This window comes from Acinonyx jubatus, chromosome D3, assembly GCF_027475565.1.
Source record: "Acinonyx jubatus isolate Ajub_Pintada_27869175 chromosome D3, VMU_Ajub_asm_v1.0, whole genome shotgun sequence".
Lineage (NCBI taxonomy): Eukaryota > Metazoa > Chordata > Mammalia > Carnivora > Felidae > Acinonyx > Acinonyx jubatus.
The window spans coordinates 42,666,307-42,691,347 of NC_069392.1; the positions used below are offsets into that span (position 1 = coordinate 42,666,307).

The 25,041-nt window shown below is 38.8% G+C and overlaps 1 long non-coding RNA gene and 1 pseudogene across 1 annotated transcript in view; one reads left to right on the forward strand and one right to left on the reverse strand.

Moving 5' to 3' along the window:
- Positions 1–915: 915 nt before the first annotated feature.
- LOC113602209 (uncharacterized) overlaps positions 916–25,041 on the forward strand; it is a 64,962-nt gene continuing 40,836 nt past the window's right edge. The window contains exons 1-4 of the long non-coding RNA XR_003423584.2: positions 916–1,880; positions 8,599–8,776; positions 18,212–18,336; positions 19,769–19,849. This is a non-coding gene — a long non-coding RNA (uncharacterized LOC113602209). The remainder of the gene's footprint in view (positions 1,881–8,598; positions 8,777–18,211; positions 18,337–19,768; positions 19,850–25,041) is intronic.
- On the reverse strand, positions 22,204–22,707 carry LOC113602208 (60S ribosomal protein L21-like; annotated as a pseudogene).

The window sequence follows — 25,041 nt, forward strand, 5'->3', positions numbered from 1 at the left end:
TTTCATTACTCTCCTATGTTAGTTTTTACCGATTCCTGGAACCTAATATCATCATATTAAGCCTAAATGAAAACTGAACCTAATATCATCATATTAAGTCTAAATGAAAACTGAATTTTTTTAGAAACTAAACTAAGAGCTGAGATTCATTATTAAAGTAGGATTTCTTTCTTTCTTTCTTTCTTTCTTTCTTTCTTTCTTTCTTTCTTTCTTTCTTTTGCTTCTGGTGATTTAGTTATGCAAAACTGAAAAACACTTTGTGTGTGTGTGTGTGTGTGTGTGTGTGTGTGTGTGTGTGTGTGACTTACCAGGCTATACCAACCAATAAAAGGGTCAAGGTCAAGGCATTCAAAAGGGATAGATGTTTTATTTAAGTATTTTATTTCTTGCTACGCAATAATAAAATTATATACATACACACACACACACACACACACACACACACACACACACAAACAAATGAGGAGAAAAAAAATACTGTTTCTCAATATACTTTATTCCAAATTTTGAAGGTAGATGTTCTTTTAGGAGAGATCTCTTTGAGCTTCAATTTTACTGAGAATGTATTGAAAAGTAATAGGTTCTCAACTGGCAACACCGAAATTTCCAATTCATCTAGCTCTCTAAAAACATGTTTGATCTCGGGGCACCTGGGTGGCGCAGTCGGTTAAGCGTCTGACTTCAGCCAGGTCACGATCTCGCGGTTCGTGAGTTCGAGCCCCGCATCAGGCTCTGGGCTGATGGCTCGGAGCCTGGAGCCTGTTTCCGATTCTGTGTCTCCCTCTCTCTCTGCCCCTTCCCTGTTCATGCTCTGTCTCTCTCTGTCCCAAAAACAAATAAAAAAACGTTGAAAAAAAAATTAAAAAAAAAAAACATGTTTGATCTAATATTGAACATACCACTCCTGAATTGAAATTCATCACTTGCTTGTATGGTACCTACTATTTTTGTACATCTCTAGAGTTGTAGAGAAGGCAATGATGATTCACTATGATTAGAATAATTTCTGGCTCAATTAAATAAATGTGGAAAGGTGAAAAAATGGAAAAAGACAAAGTGGAAGGGATCTTTTAAAAGAGGGTAAGGGATGGGATGCCTGGGTGGCTCAGACAGTTGGTCATCAGACTCTTGATTTGGGCTCAGGTCATGATCTCGTGGTGGTGGGATCAAGCCCCGCATTGGGCTCCATGCTGAGTGTGGAGCTTGCTTGGGATTCTTCCTGCCCCTCTCCTCCTTGTGCTTGCTCTCTCTCACTCAAGAAGAAAGAAAGAATAAAAGAGTGTAAGGGGCCAAATACAAATCCTATCAAGTTTTTGCCCTGGCCTCAGAAAATTTGCCCTATATGCTATACTATAGCTAGTTCCAATCATTGAGATTTCCTATGGGTCTCATGAGATATTTTGAATATTTTCCAAATCAAAAATCTCAAGTATTCTCATAGAATTTAAGGATTATAATTAAAATATGTGGAAAAATGGGAGCTTCAACTTAATCACCACCAGGATAGGTCCTGTCCTTTTTTGCCTACTCTTTGTGGCTACTCATGGAGGCAGAGGTCAAATGAAGTTTTGGGAAAATACTGCACTTTTTAACCCAAAGAAGGCAGGGAGAACAGAGTCATAGGTCACAGTCTTAGCCACTGCCACCAAAGTTTTGATTCTTCCTTTAGGAGAGCCAACAATTAAAGGAAGAAACTTACTTCCAGCCCCCTCTAGATAAAAAGTAAATCTGAATAAATTTAACCCCTACATTGCTATCCTTTTACCTTCCAAGCCACTGGTTGCTTAGCAGAATAATCTGGTTTCTCCTTCATTTCCAGGTTTACATATATGGGCCTCACTTTACTCTGAAACAGAAAGGCTGTCGCTTAAGTGCTGTAGGTAAGCCCTTTACCTATGTTGACAGAACTCTACAGGGCAGTCCAGGCAAACGAACGTGCTTGTTGCTAGGACACCAGGCTGTTTCCAGGGCAGCAACCCACTGCTGTTTGCTATTCTCTTGACTAACTAGCACTACACCTGTTCCTTAAGAAATAGCTTATTTTTCCTTCATTATAAAGCAAACACTGAGTGGGAAATAACGTAACTGTGTGGCTGCAACTTCTCTGTAGCTTTCCAGGAGGAATGTAATATACCAAATTCAATTTGATTTGTGGAAGGGGGATTCACATACCCATACAATATCTAAGTCTTCATATGTGATAAAATGTTTATGTGATTGTTTGAATCATTTAAAAAAATTTTTAATGTTTATTTTCCAGAAAGAGATAGACAGACAGACAGACAGACAGAGCACAAGCAAGGGAGGGGCAGAGAGAGAGGGAGACACAGAATCTGAAGCAGCTCCAGGCTCTGAGCAGTCAGTGCAGAGCTTGACATGGGGCTAGATCTTATGGACTGTGAGATCATGACCTGAGCCGAAGTTGGACGCTTAACTGACTGAGACACCCAGGTGCCCCTGAATCATTTTTATATTTATAGCTCATCATGTGCCACAGAGAATGTGAGGCAATAATACACATTCTTTCAAAGTCACCCCAAGATTCATTCTACAAGTGCTTATTGGGTGACTGTCTTTCTATGAGTTTTTCAAAGACTACACGTGATGGCTTCCAATGGAACTCCCCATTTTCCCCCTGCTGTTTGCATCTAGTTGTCACCAAAATTGCTGTCTATGCTTGCTAACCAGGGCTGGAACTAAGGCACCTATGCACAAAAATTTAGGAAGCCCCTGTTTTCAGGGGCATGCAAGTGCTATGTTGCCAACATCTACCCGAAGGTAGTAAATACCTGATTCAAGTGTGCTAAGATCTTTGTCAAGAGCAATTATCCTTCTAATGATGAAATCACTAATTCCAAGGGTTCTTAATCTCTCAGTTCAGTTTTGATGCCATCCTTTATTGTGTCCCACTACCTTAAGACTGAAGTAGAAGTCTGTGGGAACTGGGCTGGAGAACAATTTAATTAATAGACAGTGCTTTATTCAGAACTATCCCTCTCTTCTAACACTGACTATCCAAGCAGGATCCTTGGTCATTCTATGTAAATAGACTTCCACAGCCCTAACACTGTTCCTTAAAGCATGTGCACATATTCGCTTGGATTCTAGGTGAATAAGGTTCGGGTTCAAGATAAATCTTCAACAGCACATAATTTCTACTCTTTAGAATGCATCTTCACTTGATACAGTATCTCTGTAACATGGCATTAAAACTTATTATTAGTATATCTACTGGATAACTGAGAGTTTGACCCAGTTGACAAGATTATATAACTGACACCATGGATTGCAAAGATATGATGACTCACTGTAGCTACAAAACCACTTCATAGAGAAATGATTATTCTCCTGATTTCAAAGGGTCTCTGCAGTGCCTGAAAATAGAGTTCAAAGTGCTTCCCTTCTTCTTGCCCAGTAAGTTCGTCTTTCAAATGTTTTATTCTGGAGGTTCTCTTAGCTTTTTTTTTACTCTGCTTCAATCAGGGGCAAGACTTGCCTAAAGAGATCTGGACTCTTTTCCCAGTACAAGTAAGAGGTCCCACACATGTCAAGGTATGGAAAAGGAAGTGAACCTCTCCTTAGGATAAAGGTTTATCCATCTAAGTCGTTAATGCTGCTTATCTGACTTTGACTTGACCCAAGATTCTTTCTTGCTCTACTTTAGTTGCTTTCCTGAGCATGACCACTCAAAACCATGACATTATATATAAGTTATATTCTCGTTATCTCTTGCCTATACTACACTGCCTTTAGTTTGTCTCATCTAATGCAACCAACATTATGATCAGATTGTCTCCCTGTCTCAAAAACATGGAGTGATTCCCTAATGCTGAGGTCAACAAACTACATCCTGTGAATCCAATACAGCTGCCTGTTTTTGTACAGCTTGTGAACTAAGAATAGTTTTTACATGTGAACATTTGTAATGCATTTGTTGTAGGGTACACTAACTTTGAACCCTAAGTAAGCAAAATGTGATCCCCAAAGAATTTCATACTGTAGGCCTGTATTCAAAAAAGTGCTCTATTATTATTATTATTATATTTGAATTTCATTGTGAAAATTTGTTTTCTCTCTTGTCATGTAAGTACTTACATAATACCCTTGATTTTGCCTCTTACTCTGCAAAGCCCAAAGTATTTGCTATCTGGATCTTAATAGAAAAAGTTTGTTGACTTATGCCTTAGCACATTTAGAATAAATCTGAATCCTATAGCCTGAGGCTCAAAAACCTTTTTACAATCTCATCCCCGACCCTAACCTGTACTTTCACTGACCTATTCATTGTTCTACATTTTCCTGCCTGTTTTCTTTATTCTATTCTTTCCCTGGAATGTCCTTTCCATCTCTTGATACTAAAGTCATCCCCTTTCTATGAAGTTTTTTTTTTTTTTAAGATTTCCACTGTCTGATTATATATTCTCCTCATCTCTTCTTGTATTGTGCAATATCCCCCAGGTATAATCAGTCCTCAGTTAATTAGGATAATAAAACCACACATGTATTGGAGGCAAGAGTGGAGGAGATCATATGAGCTGTCACAGTCAGAATATGTTTTGAAGTGGGTTTAAGGTAAACTTATCTGCTTGCGAGTTATACTGGTGTACAGTAAGCACTGTTTAAAAAGTCCTTTGAAACAGATAGAATTAGTTCTGCCACAAAAACAAACAGATCTTGTCCTAAAGTAGTGAACAGTTGGTCACATATGCCAGCTAACACTGTCTAAAATTTGTACAGAATACCAGTCACCTATCTTGATATCATGGTCATGATACCTTTGACAGTCGTATTTTTTTTTTAACTTAGAATAACTTCTGATATGCCACTGTCTCTATTCTCCCCTATACCCTTCCTTGCATCTAAGGATAAACAAATTCACCTTATTAAAGGGATTATCAGAACTTTAGAAATGATGTTACCTAATAAAGCTAGAGAGAATTGAAAGGAAGCTTGATGAAAGAAATTTGGAAGATCCATTTCATGGAAACTGACCCCAAAGCATTATGACTTAGCAGTGCTACTTATTGGACCCACATGTGTCAGAAATCGTACTCCCAACACCTCTGTGCTAGTGTCCTCAGTTTTCAGGCTTATCCAGTTCATATTTATTACCATTGTTTACCATCTAACAGAATAAGCATGGCTGGCATCAAACTGCTTTGTCTTATTCTGTCCTAGGCATTTCCAGCGTTAGACTTATACTTTAAAAAAAAAAATACTTTTTTTACTTTTATTGTTTTTAGAGAGAGAGAGTGCATGAGGGAGGAGAGGGGAAGAGGGAAAGAGAGAGAAAATCTTAAGCAAGCTCCATGCTCAGTGAGGAGTCCGACAAGGGGTTTGATACCACGACTCTGGGATCATGATCTGAACCGAAATCAAGAGTCAAACACTCAACCGACTGAGCCACCCAGGCACCCCCCTCCTTTACATTTTTAAAGGGGGAGATCCATGGTAAAGTTGCTAAAGTTTTGGCAGGATCCAGACTGAAATTCAGGAAAAAATGGGATAAGGGGCTATTCTAGCCTATTTCAATAAAGTTATTTTGAATTGTATTTTCCTTATTTTACTTATTAGGACTTAATCAATTTTTCCATTTATTTACAAGGGCTTAATTATGCTATGCACTGACTTAAAATAATGAGATATGGAATATGCTATAATTCATTCTTTTTTATGCTATAATTCATTCTTGTATCAGTTCGCCTTTATTCCATCTTTTTATTTCTCTCTTTCCATAGAATTATTAAGCAGATAAAGTTTTACTATAAATTTTGCATAATATACATATCAAAACTGAAAAAAAAGCTAAAGGCTAACAGTTTTTGTTTTTGTTTTTTAAACTAAAACCCAGGGTGCCTGGGTGGCTCACTCAGTCAGGCATCTGACTTTTGCTCAGTCAGGCATCACCATCTTGCGGTCTGTGAGTTCGAGCCTGCATCAGACTCTGTGCTGACAGCTCAGAGCCTGGAGCCTGCTTCGGATTCTGTGTCTCCTTCTCTTTCCGCCCCTTACCACACTCTGCCTCTCTCTCTCTCTCAAAAATAAGTTAAAAACATTTTTAAAAATTTAAAAAACTAGAACCCAGGTAAAATAAAAACGATTTTAATGTTACTCTATTGATTCCAGTGTATGTAGCAACCTTGCCTCTTTGCTGAAATATATATTTTGATGTCTCATGTCACCTGTCCAATAAACTACAATCACAGAATTCTTTAACACATCCATATTCACACTATTCACATCAGACCATACAGGTAGGAATGATCTTATATACAGATGGGTGACTCCCTTCATGAAGTGTTTGAAGGGTTGCATAAGTTATATATGTTATATAACTTAACCTAGAAATTTTGGAAGGCAGAGGGATGATTTATTCCCAATTTACAGACAAAGGAAGTCAAGCTCAGTGACATTAAATAACTTGCTTACTCAACCTACTAGGGACAAAACTGGGATATCAACAGGTCTGGGGCTCTCCAAAATTCTTTCCACTGGTCCATATAGGCTTTCAGTGGTCAGCATGTCTTCCTGTCATCCAAAGATACAAACAAACAGGTAGCCCACAGATGAATGCAGCTTGCAGGTATGTTAAGTTTAGTGCTTAAACACTCTGATACTTTGGGAGATTTCTCACAAAAGCCTGAGTTGTGAAACAAATGCCAGAAGATCTGGGAATACTGAAGCCAACAAACCCACTTGGCAACAGTCTACAAGAGCTAGACACCTTCTCTGAGAGAGGCCAAGCCTCTCCTTTGGCTCCATCTCCATCATTTACCTGCATTTCCCTGGCAATTCCTGAAATGCAACATGCTTTGCTCATTGACATCACCTGTCCAGTTCCTGTGATGTGTGATATGATTACCATTAGTTTAGGTTTAGGCTTTGATCCCTGTAGATACCTCTGGGAAGGAACATAGGAAGTCATGTTAGCCATTTGTATTTTGGGGGGAATATATCTGACATATTCCTGAGAACAGAAGGGAAGAGATGGTTGAAATTAACCAAACTAAAAGGGGGTGGGGGATGAAGACTAAGGGAAAGGGGGATTCTTGATGTCAAATATAAATTATCCCCTTCACAAATTTGTCTGGAGCTGTTTGGGGAAGGAACAGTTTTCTTCTGCTGAGTAGAAGTAAAAACACTTGTTTGTGAATGCCCACGCACGGAGCTCTTGCCTAGACTGCCCCCTCCACATCCTGAATAAGATTTAGCTAGATTATTTTGGTCTTATGAGAATTCTGTGAGTTTTACAGACTGCTTAAAAATTTTTAGGTCTGTTTATATTTTTAAAAGCTTGTTTATCTTTCCCAGTAAGATGTTTAGATGCATTCAAATGGGAAAGAGGAAAATATGTTGGCAAAAAAGTGTATTATGCCACAGTGCATCTGAATGCAAGCCACAAGAAAGCAGTTTAACTTCCCTCTGGGTCTTGTATGGGAGGGCAAGTCAATAAAATTTGCTCTTTGAGGCTTTGATTCCATTCCACGTGACAGCCTCATCCACGCACTAGAAAAATGATCTGAGTTATGTTATCACTGAGAAGAGGTGACTCTAGCACTAGTAATGGAAGAATGAAGGCATGTTTTAGAAGGAAAGAAAACACATTTCTCACAGAACATTAGGAGCATAGAGTATGTAGTAAAACCATTAAAATAACGCTGGACTATATTATCAGGAATCCAAATGTAATTTCTTCAGTTTGGGGTTTTACAAGTTAGGAGGACTAGAGAGAAACTTGAAAGTAAGGAGAAACAAGTAAAGACTAAACAAATAAAATTTAGAAAGGGGATGAGGAGATGGGAGGTCAGAGAAGATCTAAAGGCAATTGAGGTAAATTCAAAATAAAAAAAGAGCCACTATGATCAAAAGATTCTTGACTGAGATATTTAGGCTATGAAGTTTGTGACTATAAAAGGGACTGGTTACTTCACACTAAAATAATATTTATATTATTTATTGTTGTTTTAGACATTCTTCTGCTAAGTCATAGTCACTGATCAAACTTAGGATCTATACTTTAGGGGCTGCAAGCCACTTCTCAGCTTTTAAAGAAACTATTTCACTTTTTATGCTTGACTCCTGATGAAAAACTGCCACTAATTTAACTAAAAAGGTCTGTCTTTAAAATCTGAAATAAGAAGCATGTGGTACCTTGAAACTTCATTTCATAGAAGATGTAGAGTCCTCCATTTCAGCACACTGGGCTTAAAACAGCTTCTACTTTTGTATTTCATCAAGGTGAGGTGTGCTCCGTATATGGCGTCACAGTCATCACCATCTTATGTTTTCTTTCCATGGTCTTTCTTGACTTAACTGCATCCTCAGGCATATCATCACATTGGTAGTAAAAACAATATCTGAGCGTCTGTTAGGACATTTTGAAATACCTATTGCATTGAGGGCCTATTTCTTTAACAGGTATGCATGTGAAGCTGTGGCTTGTCCCTGACACAGAAGTCACAACCTTATTAGGACAGGCACTGTTTAAAGCCAGGGTAGTTGGTATTGAAGTGCCAGATCTGCTTTTATAACACCAAACTTAAGTATAGAATAGTTTGCTTTTCTCTTTTTTATTATTTTTTATTTTCTTTTTTTCAGAGAGGAAGAAAGCATGAGCGCAGAAGAGGGGCAAAAGGAGAGAGAGAGAGAAAGAGAGAGAATCTTAGACTCCACGCTCAGTGCAGAGCCAACATGGGACTCGATCCCACAACCCTGATATCGATCATGACCTGAGCTGAAACCAAGAGTTGGATGCTCAACCAACTGAGCCACCCAGGTACCCCTGGAATAATTTTTTTGAAGAATTAGATCCCATTCTAAATAGGGACTTAAGTCTGTAGTTTGGAAATGTAAAGTAGTATCTATCAATTGACATGACTTTATCAATGATAAAGTTTGTTGTTGTTATTTTAACTTTGTGAAATCTGTTTAAAAAAAAAACAAACCAAAAACAACTCATGCGAGAAGAAAAGTAAATTTTGGTCAGCCCAACATTAGATTAGTAGTATCACATTACCACTAACAATGATGGATTATTATCATGGCTGGAATAAAATTTTGTATCATCAAGAATTTTATTTTACATATAGGAAAGAAAATTCCAATTTTTATTTTGTGAGTCTTGGTTTGAACACTTTAATTCCTATATCCTTCAGAAGTTGTGCACAAAGTCATCTGTTGGTGTGCTCTTGGGGGAACACTATCTTTTTTTATGTTATTTTATTTTTTATTTTTATATGTATTTTTTTAATGGTAAGATATATTTTATTTATATTTTAATATATAATTTATTGTCAAATTGGTTTCCATACAACACCCAGTGCTCATCCCAACAGGTGCCCTCCTCAATGCCCATCACCCACTTTCCTCTTCCCCCCCCCCCCCATCAACCCTCAGTTTGTTCTCAGTATTCAAGAGTCTCTTATGGTTTGCCTCCTTCCCTCTCTGTAACTTTTTCTACCCTTCCCCTCCCCCCTGGTCTTCTGTTAAGTTTCTCAGGATCCACATATGAGTGAAAACATATGGTATCTGTCTTTCTCTGCCTGACTTATTTCACCTAGCATAATACTCTCCAGTTCCATTCACATTGCTATAAATGGCCAGATCTCATTCTTTCTCATTGCCAAGTAATATTCCATTGTATATATAAACCACATCTTCTTTATCCATTCATGAGTTGATGAATATTTAGGCTCTTTCCATAATTTGGCTATTGTTGAAAGTGCTGCTATAAACATGAGGGTATAAGTGCCCTTATGCATCAGCATTCCTATATCCCTTGGGTAAATTCCTAGCAGTGCTATTGCTGGGTCATAGGGTAGGTCTATTTTTAATTTTTTGAGGAACCTCCACACTGTTTTCCAGAGTGGGTGCACTAGTTTGCATTTCCACCAATAGTGCAACAAGGTTCCCGTTTCTCCACATCCTTGCCAGCATCCATAGTCTCCCGATTTGTTCATTTTAGCCACTCTGACCAGTGTGAGGTGGTATCTCAGTGTGGTTTTGATTTGTATTTCCATGATGAGGCGTGACATTGAGCATCTTTTCATGTGCCTGTTGGCCATCTGGATGTCTTCTTTAGAGAAGTGTCTATTCATGTCTTCTGATCCATTTCTCATGGGATTATTTGTTTCTCGGGTGTGGAGTTTGGTGAGTTCTTTGTAGATTTTGGATACTAGCCCTTTATCCAATATGTCATTTGCAAATATCTTTTCCCATTCGTCCGTTGCCTTTTAGTTTTGTTGATTGTTTCCTTTGCAGTGCAGAAGCTTTTTATCTGATGAGGTCCCAGTAGTTCATTTTTGCTTTTAATTCCCTTGCCTTTGGAGATGTGTCAAGTAAGAAATTGCTGCTGCTGAGGTCAGAGAGGTCTTTTCCTGCTTTCTCCTCTAGGGTTTGGATGGTTTCTTGTCTTACATTCAGGTCCTTCATCCATTTTGAGTTTGTTTTTGTGAATGGTGTAAGAAAGTGGTCTAGTTTCATTCTTCTGCATGTTGCTGTCCAGTTCTCCCAGCACCATTTGTTAAAGAGACTGTCTTTTTTCCATTGGATATTCTTTCCTGCTTTATCAAAGATTAGTTGGCCCTACATTTGTGGGTCTAATTCTGGAGCCTCTATTCTATTCCATTGGTCTATGTGTCTGTTTTGTGCCAATACCATACTGTCTTGATGATTACAGCTTTGTAGTAGAGGCTACAGTCTGGGATTGTGATGCCTCCCGCTTTGGTTTTCTTCTTCAATATTACTTTGGCTATTCGGGGTCTTTTGTGGTTCCGTAGAAATTTTAGGATTGCTTATTCTACCTTTGAGAAGAATGCTGGTGCAATTTTGATTAGGATTGCATTGAATGTGTAGATAGCTTTGGGCAGTATTGACATTTTGACAATATTTATTCTTCCAATCCATGATCATGGAATGTTTTTCCATTTCTTTGTATCTTCTTCAATTTCCTTCATAAGCTTTCTATAGTTTTCAGCATATATATCTTTTACATCTTTGGTTAGGTTTATTCCTAGGTATTTTATGCTTCTTGGTGCAATTGTGAATGGGATCAGTTTCTTTACTTGTCTTTCTGTTGCTTCATTATTGGTGTATAAAAGTGCAACTGATTTCTGTACATTAATTTTGTATCCTGCGACTTTGCTGAATTCATGTATCAGTTCTAGCAGACTTTTGATGGAGTCTATCAGATTTTCAATGTATAGTATCATGTCATCTGCAAAAAGTGACTTCATCTTTGCCAATTTTGATGCCTTTGATTTCATTTTGTTGCCTGATTGCTGATGCTAGAACTTCCAACACTATATTAAACAACAGCGGTGACTGGACATCCTTGTCATGTTCCTGATCACAGGGGGAAAGCTCTCAGTTTTTCCCCATTGAGGATAATGTTAGCTGTGGGCTTGTCATAAATGGCTTTTATGATGTTTAAGTATGTTCCTTCTATCCTGACTTTCTTGACGGTCTTTATTAAGAAAGGATGCTATATTTTGTCAAATGCTTTTTCTGTATCGATTAACAGGATCATATGGTTCTTATCTTTTCTTTTATTAATGTGATGTATCACATTGATTGATTTGCGAATGTTGAAATAGCCCTGCATCCCAGGAATGAATCTCACTTGATCATGGTGAATAATTCTTTTTATATGCTGTTGAATTCGATTTGCTAGTATCTTATTGAGAAATTTTGCATCCATATTCATCAGGTATATTGGTCTGTAGTTCTCTTTTTTTGCTGGGTCTCTGTCTGGTTTGGGAATCAAAGTAATGCTGGCTTCAAAGAATGAGTCTGGAAGTTTTCCTTCCATTTATGTTTTTTGGAACAGCTTGAGAAGGATAGGTATTATCTTTGCTTTAAATGTCTGGTAGAATTTCCCAGGGAGGCCATCTGGTCCTGGACTCTTATTTGTTGTGAGATTTTTGATTACTGATTCAATTTCTTCACTAGTTATGGTCAGTTCAAAATTTCTATTTCTTCTTGTTTGAGTTTTAGAAGAGTGTGGGTGTTTAGGAATTTGTCCATTTCTTTCAGGTTGTCCAGTTTGTTGGCATATAATGTTTCATAGTATTCCCTGAAAATTGCTTGTATTTCTGAGGGATTGGTTGTAATAATTCCATTTTCATTTGTGATTTTATCTCTTTGGGTCATCTCCCTTTTCTTTTGAGAAGGCTGGCTAGAGGTTTATCAATTTTGTTTATTTTTTCAAAAAACCAACTCTTGGTTGCATTGATCTGCTCTACTGTTTTTTTTTAGATTCTACATTGTTTATTTCTCTTCTTCTGCTGGACTTGGGGTGTCTTTGCTATTCTGCTTCTAGTTCCTTTAGGTGTGCTGTTAGATTTTGTATTTGGGATTTTTCTTGTTTCTTGAGATAGGCCTGGATTACAATGTATTTTCCTCTCAGGACTGCCTTTGCTGCACCCCAAAGCATTTAGATTGTTGTATGTTCATTTTCATTTGTTTCCATATATTTTTTAATTTCTTCTCTAATTGCCTGGTTGACCCATTCATTCTTTAGTAGGGTGTTCTTTAACCTCCATGCTTTTGGAGGTTTTCTAGACTTTTTCCTGTGGTTGATTTCAAGTTTCATAGCATTGTGACCTGAAAGTGTACATGGTGTGATCTCAATTCTTTTATACTTATGAAGGGCTGTTTTGTGACCCAGTATGTGCTCTATCTTGGAGAATGTTCCATGTGCACTCGAGAAGAAAGTATATTCCATTGCTTTGGGATGCAGAGTTCTAAATATATCTGTCAAGTCCATCTGATCCAATGTATCATTTAGGGCCCTTGTTTCTTTATTGATTCTGTGTCTAGATGATCTACCCATTGTTGTAAGTGGAGTATTAAAGTGCCTGCAATTACCACATTCTCATCAATAAGATTGCTTATGTTTGTGATTAATTGTTTTATATATTTGGGTGTTCCAAATTCGGTGCATAGACATTTATAATTGTTAGCTCTTCCTGATGGATAGATACTGTAATTATTATATAATGCCCTTCTTCATCTCTTGTTACAGCCTTTAATTTAAAGTCTAGTTTGTCTGATATGAGTATGGCTACTCCAGCTTTCTTTTGACTTCCAGTAGCATGATGGACAGTTCTCTATCCCCTCACTTTCAATCTGACGGTGTCCTCAGGTCTAAAATGAGTCTCTTGTAGAGATGGGTAGAGTCCACTTACATTCAGTGTTATTATTAAAATATATGGGTTTACAGTCATTGTGATATCTGTAGGTTTCATGCTTGTAGTGGTGTCTCTGGTACTTTGTGGTCCTTGCAACATTTCACTCACAGAGTCCCCCTTAGGATCTCTTGCATGGATGGTTTAGTGGTGATGAATTCCTTCAGTTTTTGTTTGTTTGGGAAAATCTTTATCTCTCCTTCTATTCTGAATAACAGATTTGCTGGGTAAAGGATTCTTGGCTGCATATTTTTTTCTGTTCATTACATTGAAGATTTCCTGCCATTCCTTTCTGGCCTGCCAAGTTTCAGTAGAGAGGTCTGCTACTACTCTTATGTATCTACCTATGCAAGTTAGGGCCTATTTATCCCTACCTGCTTTCAGAATTCTCTCTTTATCCTTACATTTTTCCAGTTTCACTATGATATGTTGTGCAGAAGATTGATTCAAGTTATGTCTGAAGGGAGTTCTCTGTGCCTCTTGGATTTTAATGCTTGTTTCCTTCCCCAAATTGGGGAAGCTCTCAGCTATAATTTGTTCAAGTACACCTTCAGCCCCTTTCTCTCCTCCTCCTCCTCTTCTTCTTCTTCTTCTTCTTCTTCTTCTTCTTCTTCTTCTTCCGGAATTCCTATGATATGGATATTTTTCCATTGATTGCATCACTTAGTTCTCTAATTCTCCCCTTGTATTCCTGGATTTTTCTATCTCTCTTTTTCTCAGCTTCCTCTTTTTCCATAATTTTATCTTCTAATTCAGCTATTCTCCCTCTGCCTCTTCAATCCATGCTGTGGCTGTCTCCATTTTATTTTGCATTTCATTTATAGCATTTTTAAATTCATCATGACTATTTTTTAGTCCCTTGATCTTTGTAGCAATAGATTCTCTGCTGTCCTCTATGCTTTTTTCAAGCCCAGCAATTAATTTTTATGACTACTATTCTAAATTCTTGTTCAGTTCTATTGCTTAAATAGGTTTTGATCAATTCATTAGCAGTCGCTACTTCCTGGAATTTCTTTTGAGGAAAACCCTTCCATTTTGTCATTTTTGGCTAGTTTTCTGTCCCTTATGCATTTTAAAAGCTTGTTGTGTGCTCTGCACCTGTGAGCACTGCTACAGTAAAGGATGGTCATACACTGTCCAGTGCCTGGCCCTTCAGGAGGTGTTTTTTTGGAGATTGTTACTTGCTCTCTGTTGTTGTGACTTTGGTTATTTTATTACCCTACTCATAGTGATATTTTTGACATTCCACCAGGTGTGCTTTGATTTGTTCCTTGGAGTAGCCTTGTAAAGGAAAAGATAGACAAACAGGAGACAAAAACATGCAAACACACAAATAACACAAACAAACAAATAAACAAAAACAAAGACCTAAAGACTAAAACCAAAAAACCCAAAAACACTGACTACAAGTAAAGAAGAGGGTGGAGGCGGTGCTGATGGAACAGCACATACAAAGAGAGAAATTACAGGAGAGGGAACGGGGGTGGGGGTGGGGTGGGGGGTGGGGGAGAAGAAAAAATAAACATTGACTAGGCAGAGAGACTAAAAGGCTTAATCCAGAGAGAGAGAAAGGAAAATAAAGAAGGAGGTAGGGACAATGAAATGAAGATAAAGTTACCCAGACAGAGAAACTACATGACTTGATTATTCCAGAGAGAGAGAAAGCAGTGTAAAAGAGGAAGTGTACAACATGTATCAGGATAATGGATCAAATATGTATGTTTAGATAGACCAATAACCAGAGTAACCAGCCTAGGGTAGGGAAGAGATAAGGAAGAGAAATGACAAGGGGGAGGAGAATATATCTATATACCCAGAATTGACCTAGAGTTAATCTAGGCAATGCTGCATCGCTTGTCAGGAGGAGCTTTCCATAGGGTCTGTGCCGCTCAGGTGGATACAAAGTTACCCAGTGTGAAGGGGCATGGTTTGGTGTAGTCTGGACCTACCTCCACTATGGGCCCTGGGAGTGATCCCTGAGGCCCAGCCTTGGTGATGGTGTGGGGAGGGGTCAGGGAATGGTGATCCCCTAGTCTCTTCTCCACAGAGCTGGACCTGGTGGACTCTGTTTGAGTCGTCCTCACGGTGCTGCAGGCCAGACGGGGCTGTTCTTCTCATTCTGCCAATCCCCTGACCCTGTGCTTAGGATTCAAAGTCCCACTCTGTGTGCTCTGGCTCTGGGGAAGTGCCTCTCAGTGTGCCAATATGTGGTCCTGGCTGGCTTTGTCTGTGCTGCCACACTTCAGGGAGGACCGCCTTCTCCTATGCAGACTGAGAGCCACTGCCCTCTCTGCGAGCCCCCTGGGGTGGCGGAAGCAGGCAGACTTTGTACTATCAGGTAGCCCTCCAGGGAGAGAACCACTTTCTCCAACTGAGACTGAGCCCCTGACCTACCACTGCACCCAAGCCCCTGGCTCCCCTCCTCCCCACGTGCACGAACAGGGAGCTGGCTCCAGTCCGAAGAAAGCCCTGCAATTAGAGATTGGATCCCTCTCAGTCTTAGTCCAAGGTCTTTCTCCTGTCCAGATTTGGTCCTACACTCTCCTAGCCGCTCTTTCTCTTCTCTTTGTCTCTCCGCAGAAGGGGTCCCTCCCCTCCATGCCCATGCGGCCTTTTTTTTTTTTTTAATCTCTCCCAGTTCGCAGTTACCCACCTATCTTTTTTCCAGATTTCCCATTTTCTTCCTAGCAGATTCAGTCTCTTTTCCTCCCAGGCTCTAGTGTTCCAAGTCCTTTGGCTTCTGCACTTCTTTGTTTGAGAAACACGGGAAGTAAGGACCCCCTACTTATCCGCCATGTTGGCCCCTCCCCTCTTTTATATTTATTTTTGAGAGAGAGAGAGAGGGAGAGACAGAAAAATAGAGTGTGAGCCGGGGAAAAGCAGAGAGAGGGAGACACAGAATTGGAAGCAGGCTCCAGGCTCTAAGCTGTCAGCACAGAGCCTGACACAGGGCTTGAACCCAGGAACTGTGAGATCATGACCTGAACCGAAGTTGGAGGCTTAACCGACTGAGCCACTCAGGCACCCCTTATGTTATTTTAAAGCAGAGGGAACCACTATCTTGCTAGTTATTCCCAGGTAACTCATTCTTCAAAATCCAACTCAAAGAAAAGATGTATGTACCGGAATGTTCCTTATAGTATTATCTACTATAATAGAAAGTTGGAAATCAACCTAAATATCCTACAGTAAAGGACTAATTAAATAACAGATAGTAATTTCTTATTATAGAATACTATGTAGCCATTTTGTTATTTTTGATAGCTAATGACATGGGGAAATGCTTATGATATAATGTTGATTGAAAAGAACGAACAACAAAACTATGCATACAATATGAACTCAATTCATACGCATACACACAAAGAAAGTACTGCAGAATGTTAACAGTAGTTTTCATTGGTGGTGGGATATTAAGGGATTTAAATTAAAAAAAATTTTTTTAAATGTTTATTTTTGAGGGAGAGAGACAGTGTGAGTGGGGGAGGAGCAGAGAGAGAGGAGACACAGAATTCAAAGCAGGCTCCAGGCTCAGAGCTGTCAGCACAGAGCCCATTGTGAGGCTTGAACTCACAAACTGTGAGATCATGACCTTAGCCAAAGTTGGCCGCTCAACTGACTGAGCCACCCACGTACCCCCACCAATTTTAAACTTTTTTAGAGACTTTTCTACACTGAAAAAAATCTCTACAATGAATTTGTTACCTTCATAATTAAAAGAAAGCCAATAAATGATAATATAACTTTACAAGGTCCACCTCAAATGTTTCCTCTCTGAGGCCTTCACCAACAAGTGTTCCTTGTTCCTCCTTCATATTCACATAACACTCAGTATATATCACCCCTAACCATTCTCTACTCTGAACTAGAATGATCTTCCTAAAAAGTAAATATTGCAACCCTGCCGTTCTACTTTTAGGTATTTACCTAAGAGAAATGAAAACATATATCCATTCAAAACCTTATACAGAAGTGTTCATAGCAGCATTATTCATAATAGCCCCAAAGTGGACACAACCCAAATATTCATCAAATGATGAACAGATAAATAAACTATGTACTTGTTATAGGTGGTAGGCAAACCACTGTATATCTACATCTAAAACCCCAGAATCTGTGAATATGTTAAATTACAAGGCAAAGGAGAATTAAAGTAGCAGGTAAAGTTCGCTAATCAGCTGACCTTAGAATAGGGAGGTTGTTCTGGATTATTCATGGGCCCCCAATGTAATCACAAGGGTTCCTAATGGTGGAAGAGGAAGGCAGAACATTGGAGTTATGTAACGTGAGAGGACTTAGCCTGTTGTTGTTGGTTTTGAAGATGGAGGAAGGGACCATCAGGCAAGAAATGTGGGCAACCACTAGAGGTTGAAAAAGGTACAGAAATAGATTCTCCACTAGAGCTTCCAGAAAGGAGTGCTTCCCTGACAACACCTTGATTTTAGCCCAGCAACACTAATACTAGACTTCTGACCTATAGAACTGTAAGATAATAAATTCGCATTATTTTAAGTCACTAAGTTTGCATTAAATTGTTATAGTGATAGAAAACTAAAACAAATGGAATGTTACTCACAATAAAAAGGAACAAATACTCATACATGCTATAATATGGATAAACTTTGACAACATTAAACTAAATGAATGAATACAGTCACAGACGCCTACATCTTGCGTGATTCCATTTATATGAAACGTCCAGAATAGGCAAATCTATAGGCACGGAATGACTGGTGGTTGCCTACAACTGAGTACAGTTTCTTTTTGAAGTGGTGAAATCTCCTAAAACTGATTATTATGGTAGGAGCACAACTCAGTGAATATACAAAAAATCATATGATATGTGAATTATATCTCAATAAAACACATATACACATATATGTGTATGAATACGTGTGTGTGTGTGTGTAGGCATGTGCGTGTGTGTGCGTGCACACACACATATTCTCTGCAGGAACACCTTCGATGGTTTTGCTGCCCTAAAAATTAAAATCTATTAAAAACAATTTTTTTTTAATTGAAAGCAGCCTCAGGGACCTGTGGGACAACAAAAGATCTAAAGTTCCTGTTAGAGCCTCTGAAGAGGAGGAGAAAGGGTGGAGCTGAAAAAGTACTCAAAGAAGTTATGGCTGAAAACTTCTCAAACTGGGTAAGATATAAACCTACAGATTCAAGAAGCTGAGTAAAACCCATATGAGATAAACCCAAAGAAATCTACACCAAGATATATCATAGTCAAATATCTGAAGACTATAGACAAAGAAAGAAAAAAAAAAACACAAGCAGAAAGAGAAACAACACTTTATCAATAAAGAAATAACAGTTCAAAAGACAATAAAAATCTCATCAAGATACCCAAGAGGCCAACAAAAAGTGGGACAACAACAGCCACAAAAAATGGTTTGGATAGCACAGCATACACAGTCCCTCGTTACCTGGCCCCTATTCACCCGGCCTGCATCTCTTCCCACTCTCTAATATGTATCCCAGGATCCAGACATACTAAATGATTTGCAGTTTTCCTCATCTTTGTACCTTTGCAAAAGTTGCTTTTCTGACCACAATGTCCTTAGCCCTCTTCTTCCTCTTACCTCCCATTAGTTTTTCTGTACTCTGTTTAAATTTTACCTATGAGAAGATTTTCCTACACTATTCTACAAGGTCAGGTTAGGTACTCTTTCATAATTTCTTCTGTATTTGTGGGTCTCCTCTATCACACTATAAGCTCTCATAGTCTTAACTCTTAATATTTTTAAAAAACGTTTACTTATTTTGAGAGAGAAAGAGAGAGTGTGTGCATGGGTGCACACATGTGCATGTGAGTAGGGGAAGAGGCAGAGATAGAGGGAGAGAGAGAGAATTCCAAGTAGGCTCCATGCTCTCAGCACAGAGCCCAGTGCAGGGCTTGATCTCATGACAGCGAGATCCTGAACTGAGCTGAAATCAAGAGTTGGACACTTAACCCACGAAGCCACTCAGGTGACCCTTATCCTTAACAGCTAGGTTAGGGTCTGGCACATGCTGACACTAAATTTATTAAAAAGTGTTTACTGATGAATTAATATCTCAATTACAGTACCCCTTGTATTGTATTAAAACTCATTTGTGTCCTTTTTTCAATAGATTAAAAAAGATGAGAAAAGATGACCTTCTCACTCATTCATCTTTGCATTCCTCAGGCAATACGATCCAAATATAAAATAGACAGTCTATAATAGAAAAGATGGATGGATGTTACACATAGTAGATTTATGTCCCTTAACAAATTTAGTGGAAAACCCTTAAGCCTTGGTTGTTGTACTTTTTTGCTCTTTTAGGATAGTGACATTTCGATGGCTTTCTGAAAGTCCCAAAATGTGTTTTTTAAAAATGACAATATATGATGCAAGTGTGATTTAAATATATAGAACTATATTAATAGTTTATCTAATTCATAAAGATTTCATTCTACAGAGAAATACAATTTGTAAAGTAGTAATATACTCCAGTTGATTAAAACTCACACATAGCTAAAGTAATTTAACAATTGAACATCTTTTCCCAGCAGACACTAATTCAAAACAATCTATCTTTGTTTGTAGGATATGACTGAATCCTCAGCAGCAAATAGAATTCACTGGTCCATTACATGAACACAAAGGCTGTTAGAATGTGCATGCCTGGTGAGTATTAAGCACTGACATTCAGGAGTCAGGTGGAACAGTGTTTTATAAACTCAATCCGTCTTTATTTCGAAGCAATAACAGATCCTTTCACAGAAATAATCTTCATGCTCATCATATCATGGAGTTCATATAATCCAAATCTGAATGGCCACATTTGAATGATCAAATATATTTTTATATAAGATAATAACAAAATGTTAATTTTGAAATCATTACAAGTGACAGTTGATTTAGGAAGACTTATGGGGCATAATCATATTATATACCCATTTACAGATGAATAAACCAGGATACAGAAATGCTAAGTGACTTGTTCAAGATCACATCAGTACAAAGTGGTAAATCCAACCTTACCAAAGTATTCTGGCTTTAAATCTAGGATTCTTCCCATTGTACCATGCTGTCTGCATCTTTTTAAGATATGCATTGGAGGTCCAATGTAATATGAATTGAAGAAATTATAGAAGAGATGCAGACTCCCCACTCCCACTTCATGTCTGTTGATTTCAAGTCCAGTGACCAACTAACTTAATGATGTTAGGTGGCAGAGTCAATGGGTAGTCCCTGAATTTGGGCTTCACAGACATTTCCTCCTGACTTCATGGATTCCTTTCCTCGTTGGTTGGCAATGACACTACTCCCAGATACTTGGAAGTGAGTGATAAGGTTTTAAAGGAAGTGAACTGTTCTTGAAAAAAATTGTTCTTCTTGACTTTTTAGACTGGCTAAATTATAGCCATCTTTCCTATGACATACACTAATTTACTTGTACTTACTGTGCCCAATCATTGCACTAAGTGTTTTACACACTTTATCTCATTTTACTTTATCTCCATAAAAATTCGGTGAAACATATACCATTCCTACCATCTTATTTTACAGACAAGGAAACTACAATTTAAGAGAGGTTAAGTAATTTGCTTGAGATCGGGAGGTAGCAAAAGTTAAATGAAGAATTTAACCAACAGACTAAGATTCCAGATCTCAGGCTATTAGTCTCTTGCCTTTGAACACGAAAATTGTTGAGGCTGTTCTGTGATGACCTCCCATCCCCATGCCTCCATCCAGCAGTTAAGATATCCACAAAGGTTTTACATGGGTTCAGACTAACGTTGCAAAACAAATAGCAGAAGTAAAATGTGCATTTTAGGCTAAAAAAAGACGTCTCTAAGATTTAATGTGATAATAGAATATCATTCAGCAATAAAAAGAATCAACTACTTATACATGCAAAAACACACATGAATCTCTTCATTTTCTTTCCAAGTTTTTATTTAAATTCTAGCTAACATACATGGTAAAATTGGTTTCAGGTATAGAATTTAGTGATTCATCACCTACATATAATACCCAGTGCTCATCCCAACAAGTGCCCCCCTTAATACCCATCACCCATTTAGTCCATCCCTCACACACTTCCCTCCACCAACCCTCATTTGTTCTCCATAGTTAAGAGTCTCTTTGGTTTGCTTCCCTCTCCCTTTTTCCCCGTTCCATATGTTCATCTGTTTTGTTTTTAAAATTCCACATATGAGTGAAATCATATGGTATTTGTCTTTCTCTGACTGACTTATTTTGCTTAGCATAATACCTTCTAGCTCCATTCATGTCATTGCAAATGGCAAGATTTCATTCTCTGTGATGGCTGAGTAATATTCCATTGTATATATATATACCACATCTTCTTTATCCATTTATCAGCTGATGGACATCTAGGCTCTTTCCATAGTTTGGCTATTGTTGATAATGCTGCTATAAACATCAGGGTGATGTACCCCTCCAAATCTGTATTTTTGTATCCTTTGGGTAAATACAAATGAATCTAAAAAGCATTGTGCTGAGTGAAAAAAAAACATATTCAGGAGACCTTATAGTATATGATTTTACTTATATGACATTCTGGAGAAGATAAAAATACAAGGACAAAAAAATACATTGGTGGTTACTAGGGCCTAGGGATGGAGAGAGGGGTTAACTACAAAAAAGAACAAGGGAACTTTTGGAGGTGATGAAAATATTTTATATATAATTTTCAAAATTCTTATGATGTGCACCTAAAAGGGTAAGTTTACTGTGAATCTGCTTTCTAAAAAGTAAAAATGAATAAATATGGTCTCTAAGACACTGTTTTCCAAATCTCCATTAGTGAGATACAACCCATCAGTGAGTTATGAACCCAATTTAACAGGTTGTGATTGGCATTTTAAAAGGTGCAATAGAACAAAATAGGAATATCAGAGTCTGTAAGCAGTAAAAGGAATATTGTTAATGAAGCATTTACTTCTGTTCCCCATATATGTATGTGCTATAATTATTATTATTATTTATTTTATTTTTACAGTCTTGACGTCTTTTATTTTTTTTACACTTATCATGCCATGAATTCATAGGGAATGGGTTCCAACAGCTCAGGCTCCTTTCCATTGGTTCTCACAAAGTGTGCTTCTCTGGGTGGGGCAGGCTGGCGCTTCAGTTGAACCCAAGTACCTTTCTCCTTGGCTTCCTTCTTTTTCTGATCATTTTCCTTCACACGCTTCAGGAGCTGTCTCAGCTCTTTGAATGCTTAATGTGCTCAATACGTACATTAATTCTCTTAGCAAGAATCTTGCCCTTAACTTGTTTGTTTACCACAATGCCAACAGCATGATGGGTAACATTGTAGACTCTTCTAGTTTTGCCATGGTAACATTTGTAGGGCATTCCTTTTTGAACAGTGCCCATTCCCTTGATGTCCACAATATCACCTTTCTTGTAGATTCACATGTATGTTGCCAAAGGAACAACTCCGTGTTTTCTAAAGGCCTAGAGAACATATAGCGAGTAGCTCTCCTCTTTCCCTTTGTGTTGGTCATTTTGGCGAATTACTGGAAGGTGGCGGTTCCCCTGTATGTGATATAATTAAATATCAGGAAAAAGATATCATGGTCAGAGTGTTCTCTTTTTAAGTTTATTTATTTTGAGAAAGAGAGGATGGCAGCAGCAGAGAAAGAGGGTGAGAGAAAGAATCCCAAAAAGGCTCCACACTGTCAGCTCAGAGCCCTAGTGGGGCTTGAACTCATGAAACACGAGATCATGACCTGAGCCAAAATTAAGAGTTAGACGTGGACACTTAACCCACTGAGCCACCCAGGTACCCCCACGGCCAGAGTATTTTTAACAGAGGGAATTTAACACAGGAAACTTGTTTCACAAATGATGAATAGGTAGAGAAGCCAAATAAGGGAAGATAAGACAACCCAGAGATCAGCAATGGCAGAAACCACATACCTTTCGACTGGAAGGATAAAGGGAAGTAGCAGTATTGCTGGGTCCCAGAGTTGGGGTCATCCTGGAGAAGCTTAAATCGCAGGGGGACATTTTTGGCTGGAGCTGGAGCCACAGAGAACAGCTAGTCACTGTCAAAGATGCACTGCAGGCAGAGAAAGATGGGGAGAATCATCCTGGCTTTCCCATTCCTCCCACCCTCCAGTGTCAGGGCAGGACTGCACATGAGTGGCACCCACCCAGAAGTCAGTTAACGTAACTTGGGAGCCGTGGAAATACAGCCTCTTGGGATCAGCATCCTTAAAACTTGGCAGAGGAAGAGCAAGGAATGGATTTGAGAGCAAACAGTCCCAGGGTTGGCATAGCTGTGAAGTAAAACGCATTTCTGATCGAAGGTCAAATTCCAAAAGGTTTAAAACCATTACTTTAGGGGACAAAGCTATTCTCTATGTTATTCTCTCTATATACAGGAAGAATAAAGTTACACTTTCGACCATTAGAGGATGCCAAATTTTGCCCTTTAGGATGTGTTTGAAAAGGCAGTTTGAATTAAAGAAGTTGGATTGTAAGACTAACCCACTTGTCTCCTTACTATCGGAGGAGTCATACCAAGATCTCTTAGCAAAGGTAAAACTCTTAGCAAATGTAGATGAAATTTAGGCTAGGAACAACAGAGCAGGAAGAAAGTACACAAGAGGCAAATGTGTAAGCAAAGTAATAGTGTGGAAGGAAAATAATAGCAGTTAAAAATCAATATGCTGAGTATCAAATGGCCTCTGTCAGCAGCTGTTTGTGTGACAGCTCTATAAAACTTCCTGGATCCACAAGGAGTAGCAGCCATAATTCATCAACACAACCTTATTCCTGACTCTGAAGACTATTTAGTTTTTCCCGTTCCAAAGTTTTGACCTTGAATTATTTGGGATTTCTGATCTCAAGAAATGACTCCTGAGGCTCCCTCATTGAGTCAAAACTAATGCTTGATTCCTTGTGTTTAAAAACACTCAGAGCCACTCTCCCCTCCAGCCATCCAAAATGTCGAATGGAAAGGAGGCTAAGGGGAAGTGGGTGGCCCCAGTCCCTGCTGTCATGAAGAAGCAGGAGGCTGAGAAGGTGGTCAATCCGTTGTTGGCGAAAAGGGCCAAGAATTTTGGCATCAGATAGGACATTGAGCCCAAAAGGGATCTCACCTGCTTTGTCAAATGCCGCCCCCCCCACCTACATCCTGCTGCAGCAGCAAAGGGCTGTTCCCTATAAACGTCTGTAAGTTCCTCCTGCAATTAAGCAGGTCACCCAGCTTTGCACTGCCAAACAATTATTCAGCTGCTTATACTGGCCCACAAATACAGACCTCTGGTCAAAGCAAGAGAAGTAGAGACTGTTGGCTCAGGCTGAGAAGAAAGCTGCTGGCAAAAGGGGTGTCCCCACTAAGAGGCCTCCTGTCCTTCGAGCTGGGGTTTATATGTCACCACCTTGGTAGAAAACAAGAGGGCTCACCTGGTAGTGATTGCACATGATGTGGATCACATTGAGCTGGTTGTCTTCCTGCATGCCCTGTGTTGTTAGATGGTGGTTACCTACTGAATTATCAGGCAGAAGGCCAGCCTGGAGTGTGTGGTCCACATGAAGACCAGGAAGACCTGCACTACTGTCACCTTCACACACATTAACTCAGAAGACAAAGGAACTCTGGCTAAGCTGGTGGAAGCTATCAGGACCAATTACAATGACAGATATGATGACATATGCCATCACTGGGGAGGCAACTTCCTGGGTCCAAAGTGGGTTGCTGGCATTACCAAGCTGGAAAAGCAAAGGCTAAAGAACTGGCCACCAAACTGGGCTAAGTGTACACTGTTGAATTTTCTGTACATAAAAGAAAATTGTTTGTTTTGACAAAACAAAAAACAAAAAATATGCAGTGC